General features: G+C 40.5%; 1 long non-coding RNA gene across 4 annotated transcripts in view; it reads left to right on the forward strand.

Annotated features, from left to right (window-relative positions):
- The window catches only part of LOC138917857 (uncharacterized), a 47,627-nt gene extending 42,348 nt beyond the window's left edge, over nucleotides 1-5,279 (forward strand). For 3 of the 4 annotated variants that reach the window (XR_011426434.1, XR_011426433.1, XR_011426435.1), the window contains one exon: nucleotides 4,425-5,279. This is a non-coding gene — a long non-coding RNA (uncharacterized lncRNA). The remainder of the gene's footprint in view (nucleotides 1-4,424) is intronic. The other variant, XR_011426436.1, reaches the window with a different exon arrangement.
- The last annotated feature ends 3,493 nt before the right edge of the window (nucleotides 5,280-8,772 follow it).

Consider the following 8,772-nt stretch of genomic DNA (forward strand, 5'->3'; position numbering starts at 1 on the left):
ATAACAAGAACTAAAAGTGGTTTAAATTTTATAACTTGGAAATGCTTTTTATATAAATGAATTCACAAATCAGAAAAAGAATTCTTTATTAGGTCCTGAGTTCTAAATTATGACCCAGGAAATATGGTTACTAGAGTTATGTATGCCGCCCTTCTTTCTTGAGTCTAAATACTTGGAAAGCAAGTGGCTTACAAAGATAAACCCAGCCAAGCTTGTTATTTGGTTGCTTAGAAAGACCAGATCCTGCTCCTCTCTCCCTCGAACCCCACACAGAGAGCTCACCACAGTTTTACTCCTGTCTTTCATTTCACTTTACGTCATTTTACTTTGCGGAATTCAGACAAACTAAACTATGTTTAAAACAAATGAGAGAAATACAGTTTGAATTATTCTAGGAAAAAAGTGTTTATTTCCTCTTTGAAAAGATCCTGTTAACTTGAGCTAATACTACTGCACAAGAGCTGAGGTCCATGCAAACCTTCCTGGGAATTGCTTGAGTGATTTCCTAAGGTTATGCTTTCATGAGATGCTAAATCCTTTGATTATCTCTGCCCCCAAAGAAGAAAAGCTTATTCAAATAGATGATTTGACTAAGTTTTTACCTAAATAAGCCTATGGTCTTTACTCCAATATTACCCTCTTAGGGAGGTCTTTACTGACCATTCTGTTTAAAATTGCATAACAGCCTCCCCCAACCCCTTCTGCCTTCTTTTCTGTGCTTTCTTTGTCTCCAAGATAGGTACTACCATCTGACGTACTATATATTTTAATGATTTGTTTGTTGTCTGTTCTGCCAACCCCCTAACTACCCACTTCACCCATGATGTAAACTCTATGAGAGCAAGGAGTTTTCTGTTTTGTTCACTGAATCCCCGAGGCCGAGAACAGCGAACAGTGTCTGATACATAGTAGGCACTCAAGAAATATTGTTGAATAAATAAATGGAATAAATGGATTGGATTTATCAGGTTGACTAGTAATTTTTTGTAGTATATAACAAATTTAAATTTGATGAATTAGTCAAGTTTACTTTACTTTTTTGCTGTCTCTTCCTGTCTTTATAATTTTGGTCATTTTCTTTTCTGTGTCTTGTTCCTTTGACAATTTATGTGACACCAAGTTGTGGGGAAAAGGAACAAAAAATCCATCATTCAAGTTATTTTACCTCATGTAGACCAAGAAAACCTGCTATGTCAGCAAATTTTTCACCTTCCAACTAGTTGTTTTGACACTTTGAGGACGCCACTTCTGTTTTATGCAGTGTTGTTTAGTCTTCATGGTTTCACAGCACAAGAATTTGATCACAGGACACTTGACACATTCCCCAGAGTAAAAGAACTGGAGTAGATAGTTGGGGCTGCCTTGCTGGAGTGTTGAAGCCTGAAGTCTGAAAGTCCTGAATTCTACAGAGCTTCTATCTTCTGCCTTCAGTGATACAGATATAATTTATATTGTATGTAACTCTCGACCAAGAACAGTCATTAAAACCTAGCCACCATGTCTTACTCATCTTTTATTTCTGGGGATAGACAAAAATACAATGTAATATAATATAAACATTATATGTATATATATTATATCCAGAAATTATATATGTAAGTGTATATATATGTATAAGTATATATATATATATATATATATATATATATAGGGGAGAGAGAGAAGAAAGGAATGAATGAAGAAATGAAAAAATGATGTGTTGGATAATGCTTGAATCAGTGTCACTGAGCATAGTTCTTCTCTTTTGCTCTTGTCTTCTTTTGCTCTGCATGAAGAATCTAGACCCCTTTACTTTCTGCCCCTCTTTGGCTCTCTTCTGGATGAGGAGACGTGCCTGGCACCTGCTGGTGTATTTTTATGTGATGTTTGGGATTTTCTGGGGTCTTCCCCAGAGGTGACTGTGTGCCACTGGGGATTGAATAACACAGAACAGTCTACAGGCTGTCGGAGCTGAGTAATCACTGGGAATTCTTCAAAACAATCTCAGGTTTGTAAAATTTTCCATAGAAAATAATAATAACAGTAACAATAGCAGCACCAGCAACAATAAACAAGATATGCCCTGTATGCTTCCACCCAATTATTAGCTAATAATGCATAATTATGATTAATTCCACTCTTTAAATGCAGATTCCAAAGAGCAATAACCATTTATTTTATGTTTTCATGTTATTTTCCTGCACGTCCTTTATGTCAATTATGTGTTTTCAGGCACATCTGATTGTGCTCTACTGTGGTTTCGATGGGTTGGTAATTGTACATTAAAAAAAAATAACAACACGTGTTTAGTATAAAAATTAATTATGTTAAGCATTCCTACTAATTTTTCCAGGCAAAAAATGGCATCCCACAAATTTTCAGCATAAAGCGGGTGGCCAGCCCACTTAAGAGCTTTATGATCTGTGGCTGGGTTTTGCGAGTGAGCTCTGTCAAGGCAGTTTTCTCAAAGCTGGAGATGGAATGCGGTGGACAGCAGCGTGCCCCTGCTCTGGTCCCTGTGTTCCCTTAAAATTCATCTCTGGCCTCCATCTAATCAACCACTTCCCAATTACGATCATAATAACAGCGCTGGAAATATTTTGAAATGTCGCTGCGATCCAAATTGACAGAGCTCCTGCCAGCACGCTGGACGGTCAGGGATGTAGCTTCCTTTTTCTGGTTTGGTCTATTTATAAGAAGTTGATTCCTGGTAATAATGACGAAAAACATTAGAGATGCCGTAAAAAATCTACCCAGAAAATCCATGGGAGTAGGGGAGGGGTGCGATAGCGGAAGGGGGAAAGGAAAAGGAGGGGTAGAACCAGAAGGAATTGGATGAAAAAAGTCTGCTCAATATTACAATCTTTTGGAAATATTTTCTTGTGATGCATTAAAAATATCTGATTCTTAAAACAATTTTCTGCTCCTGTAACTCAAAATAGCGTTCAGTAAGGGGGAGGGGAAATGTAACAATTAGTTGGCTTATTTCTGAGATTTTATTACTTTGATTCTTTTTGATTTAATCAGCCACGAACACAACTCCCAGCAGACGGTGACTTTTGCCTGAAATGGGCTTCCTGTCCAGAACGGTGGCTTGTGATTGTAGGCTAATGTTAGTGAAACATGAAAAGGCAGCCCCTTTTTAGGAAAATTTGTTATTAACAAATAAAGGCTTGGTACATTTAGAATCACACCAGAAATCACACCATCGAAAATATGGCCGGAGCAGATTCTGGAGCCAGCCCGCCCTGCTCAAGTGATAAATTTGTTTACATCCTTTAAAAGTTCTAACTCAGTACAGACGTAGTGACGTCCTACTTTTCACATTCATGTTCAATTCACAAACATAAAGAGACCCTGAGCCATTAGGGAAGCTTTCATTTTGGCTGGGGAAGGATGAAATGATAGTGATAGTGGCTTTCATAGCAGAAAATAATTGTATACTTTTCTTATTATTATTTTTGGCAAGGCGCGCACATTTCGGCTTTCCGGTGTATTACATCATTACATTGTATAATGCATCATAATGATAGAGTGAATAGAGATGAAGAAATGCCAGCGTCTGCTGCAAGTTAAAAGAGAGAGACATTGCATGCATTTTCAGCTGGGGAGGCTGCTGTTCAGCGAAGTGTTCTCTGAGATGAAACAAAGCTGCCTTCCTACTTGGCATTCACATTAATTGTGGACTTGCCAACCGGCCGGTTTCATTGGTGTATAAATTAGTGGAGAATAATTCCACTTGTCTTAAAAAACCAGAATATCTAGGAATGCTTCCTGAGATGGTGACTTATTTGTTTTTCTGTGGTTTGCACCCAGCTCCCAGAAAACCTCCAGGATCTGCTAAACACAAAAATGGTCTGTGTTCTACCCTGGCATACGTGCGTAAGAGATAATGGCTGTCATTAGGACAAATTATTAAGAAGTTTTATTATTTTCAGCAGCCTATTTTTCAGATGTATTAAAATGAACCATTTCTCAAATCCTCATTATTGAAAAGTGAAAATCCATTGACGTCTCCTGAGAGGAAATTTAAACATGCTGATTGTTATTAAAAATAATACTAGTAAATGCTAATCTAGAGTCAATGATAGTCTAGGAGCCACTGATCAGGATGTGTCAATGGGATGCTAAAATAACCAGTTACAAAGGAAAGGAAAATTTTAGTCAGTTCATTTATTTGTTATATTTGTTTGCTATTGTGTTGCAAAATAAATGTTTTTTTCAGTGGCTAAAATATATTTTTTGAATAAACCAAATTTAGCCAGATGCTGCTTCCTAAGATGTTCTGTATTTCTTACTTCTACAATTAGAGTGATGATAAACATATAGTCCAGGGCTTTCAATGCCTCTTTAAACTTTTATGATTAAAATTAACTGAATCTTAAACATCCGCTCTTTCATTCCATAATTGTGACTGTACTGTATGCTTTGTATTGTGTTGGCAGCAAGGAGACGACGGTGAGCATCACAGACCTGGACTCTCTCCTCCTGGAGCTCACGGTGCAGCGCTCCAGACATCTTTACACCACAGCCGCTTGACGATTCTGGCCACACCACGGTTTGCACACTTGCGTCAAATCAAAGTCACTTTTATTTGGAACAATTAGCCTTGAATGTATTGAGAAAGGCCACATTGGCCTTAATATTTATTCTGTTGCCTTAAGCCATAGCAGAAAAGAAAAAAAACCCGTTAAATCAGTTAGTTGGAGATGAAGTTCATGGATGTTTCCACTGTCACCTGTTTATTTGGGCATCAAGGAGATCCAGATTTTCTGTCCTTTAGATAACAGAATATTTGGATTTTCACCAGTGATGCAATGCAACACTTAACATAATCCAATTAAACAGAGGTGTATTTGGTTACTGAGAAAATCAGAATTCTCTGGTTAGTTAGCCAGCTAGCTAGCTAGTCAGTCAGTGCTATTTGGGTGTTTGACTACGTTTACCTGGACCCACACACATTACAATTGCCAAATGCTTTACAACTTGCACAACGTTTGGAAGACCTCATTTGTGTAGTGGTGAAGATCACGGGCTTTGGCGTCATCTAGATGGATAGGCCCAGGTTCAAATAGTGGCTCTGCCGTATTATATTTACTAAGTGACCTTAGATTCTTAAAGTTTTGCTTCCCTCCTTGTAAAATAAGGATAATAGCTATTCCCCAGGGCTGCTGTGAGAGCTGATGAGATAATCCATTAAACTAGCTTATAGGAAACACTCAATAAATGGTAGCTATTATTTTTGCTGTTGTTTTTTAATAATTTCTAATGCTTATTACAACTTTATGAAGCAGCCTGCTAATGATCTCGTGAAATCCTTGTGTTTATTTTCATCTGTATGTGGCTACACAGGCAGATCCCTTTCCTGGGGTTCCAGGAAACTTCCCTTTTCTTCATTTAAGTATTTCCTACCCATCCTTTAGGGCTCAGTTAGAGGTCTTTTTCCTGACTTCAGCACTTCAGCTCAATGCATTGCTCCACAAATATTTCTTTAGCCTCACTGTATGCAAGACACTGTGGCAAGTGCTGTCTGTAGAATGACAAAAGTGGAAGAGATTATTGTCTTTGCCATCATGGAGCTTACATTCTATCAGAGGAAGCACCCTTTCAACAAATATTGCAAGGATAAAGTATTTATTTGGGGTTGGATGAAGTGCTTACAAGGTGAAATACAGGCTATTAAGAACGTATATCCCCGGGGGAAGTATTGGGTTGAGATATGAAAAATGATGAGGATTAATCTAAGGAAAGTGGGTCAGGCAAGGTGGGGAGAGAATCTGCCATATTACCCATCTGTGCAAAGCCTTGAGGAGCATGCAACCTACTTCCCAGGAGCTTCTGATGCAGGGGAACACCTTCCCTGACCACCCTAGTGAACAATGAGTTGCCTTTTCTTGGCAGCCCAGGAATGCTTACTGTTGGAACTGTTTATTTGACTTCTTTCCAAATATGCCTTGTTCATCCATTCATTCATTTATTCAACAAATATTTATAGAACATCTAGGGAGATCCCAAGTATAGAAACGTCCATACTTTACATGCATTTATATAACCAAGCATCTCTAAGGTATATTTTTATAACTCTAGATCTGGGCTTGTTTACTACGTTACAATCCTGACTGCAGGAGACATGTCTATCATCACTTTCTGTCCCATTCAGTAGCTTGCACACAGTAGGCGCTCAATAGATATTGACGACCCCTGGTGACCTCTGTGCTGATCTCTCACGTGGCTATTATCTGCCGTACTTTTTAAATCTCTGGCAACATCCTGCGATGTTGAATGTTTCTAGCCTAACAAAAAACTTAATTAGGAAGGTAAATCTGCTGAAGCTGAAACAAATCATTTAATTCATTCCACAAGCCAAATGGAAAATGATTTTGAGATTATCCACCGTATTGGGTTATCTGCTCTACTGCTCCGTACCATTAGCTCAGGCAGTTGGGAATTACTTGTAATTCACAAAGAAGCAGATTGTGTTTGGTTTGCGTTGGCTGTGTACCCTCCTCTGAAGTGGCTGCAAGTCCTCTCCAACTCAGCTAAGGCAGCCAGTCAGGGAGGCCAGTAAGCCAAGGAGGTTTCTCCCACGTTGGTGCTTCTGTGTGGTGTGGGGTTCGTGTGCATGCGTGTATGCCTACCTTCCTCCACTCTGTTCCCTATCAGCTGAAGGTGGTACCTGGTAGCCAGTCATCTGAATTTCCGGATGACGTGGATTCTGCTTAACCTTTCATCTTTCTTAGGGGTAAAAGTGACCTGATACTGTCCTGTCCAGAGTCATTTTCCTTTCACAAGAGGTGGATGCTGCCTCTGTTTCTAAGAGGTTTTGGAAACGCGTCCTGACCATGCAGGAGCTCCCTCACTCAGGGGAGAGGTTGGGGTGTCGAACATTTTAGCAGCTGAATCCACTCGTCTCCTTTAACGTAGTTCACATTGCTCTGAGACCTCTTCCTGCTTCTCTGGCTTTTGAAAGTTCACGTGTCCAATAAGGCAGAGTAAGGTAGTGCCATCATGAGACACTCCTCGCAAGCTTAGTGGGAACCTACATCAGACCAACTTGCTTCGTTTGAGGACAACATTGAAAGAGAACAGCTGGTAAAAGCCGTGCTGGTGACGGTGCAGGTTTTGGGTGTGCAGCTCCAGGGTGACGGGGGTCCAGTGCTGCAGTTTCAAAGAGGGTTCAGTTGTCTGTTCACAAAACCTGGGATAAGCCCTTCAGTAACTGATTGACAGCCAAGAAGGTGGGGAACACATAGATGGAAGGATGTGCAGGCAGATAGATAGAGGATTCTTAGATACATAAAATGCTGGTTTCCTTTATGGACTTGCACCCAGGGTGGCCAGGGAGTTACTCAGATAGTCTTAAGGATTTTCCCTCATCACCTTTGCTCAATGAATCTGGGAGCCCTTCCTGTCCTTTGGAACTGTGAAGAGTGGCAGTGACACTGGTGCATTGCAGTCCTGGCTGCTCCTGCAGGGCCGATTGGACCATTCTGGCAAGGCTCCTGTGAGGCCAAGAGAGGCAGACCCAGGCATTGGTAGATGTCACACTTTATTAGGAAGGCTGCTTATGAGTTTGGCTGCGTGTTCTCAGAATGTGGGAAGGCTGAAGTCTGGGGGGAAATAAGTTAATAAAAAGAAAACACCTGACTCAAAGCAAGTTATTTAAATAGATTAGGCAATTTGCTAATATCACAGTACAAAATGATGCTTTTCTTATGCTAACCTATGTAGAATAAAAGACAACTGGGAGCATCTCATAAAAAGTAGCATAACTTTCTTTTTGATGAGGAAGATTGGCCCTGAGCTGACATCCATTACCAATCTTCCTCCTTTTTCTTGAGGAAGATTGTCTCTGAACTAACATCTGTGCCAGTCTTCCTCCATTTTGGATGTGGGATGCCACCACAGCATGGCTTGATGAGTGGTGTATAGGTCCACACCCAGGATCCGAACCTGAGAACCCTGGGCCACCAAAGCGGAGCACACATGCTTAACCAGTACGCCACTGGGCCCGGTCTATAAAAGTACCATAACTTTTGTATCAAAATATTGCTGTAATCTAAATGCAGGATGATTCCATCTACATTAGCCTGAGAAAGGCCACTGGCCTATAAATCTAGCATGATGATAAGGTGGCACTCCACATTGGGGACTTTTGCTCAGGGAAAACTCCAAAGCTATTAAAAAAAAACAAAGCAAGATGTTCTTCGTGTGTAATAGCACTGAAGAACACTAGCTACATGAACTGTCATAGCAATTCCCTTGGCTCTCCCTCCCATGTGGAGGTTCTCCTTCCCTGTGCCTCTACTTGAAGCTGGCTAAAAAGGTAAATCAGGGCACGGTTCTCATGGTGACAGCCAGTAAGGTGCCAGGACTGTCAGCCATGCAACCTCAAGGAACTGAATTCTGCCAACAACTGTGTGAGTTTAGAAGAGGACCCTGAGCTCCAGAAAGGAACACGGCCCTGAGTGTCACTGTGATGGTCGTAGAGAACCCAGCGAAGCTGTGCCTGGACACCTGACTGCAGGAACCATGCGGTAATTAATGTGTGATGTTTTAAGTCACTACATTTGTGGCAATTTGTTTCACAGCAACAGAAAACCAGTACAATTATTCTCCTTATAAAATATTCTACCATACAAGTTATAAAATAGCAAAGTCTCTGGGTCTTCTTATAGGGCTCAGTGTATAAAGTTGCAGTTGGCACACGACTTCTGGCCTAGAAGCATCGCAATGTAAAGCACGATACTCTGTACTCCTGCTGCTCCCCAACTGCTGCCTCCAAGGGAGGAG

Source organism: Equus caballus, chromosome 15, assembly GCF_041296265.1.
Source record: "Equus caballus isolate H_3958 breed thoroughbred chromosome 15, TB-T2T, whole genome shotgun sequence".
Lineage (NCBI taxonomy): Eukaryota > Metazoa > Chordata > Mammalia > Perissodactyla > Equidae > Equus > Equus caballus.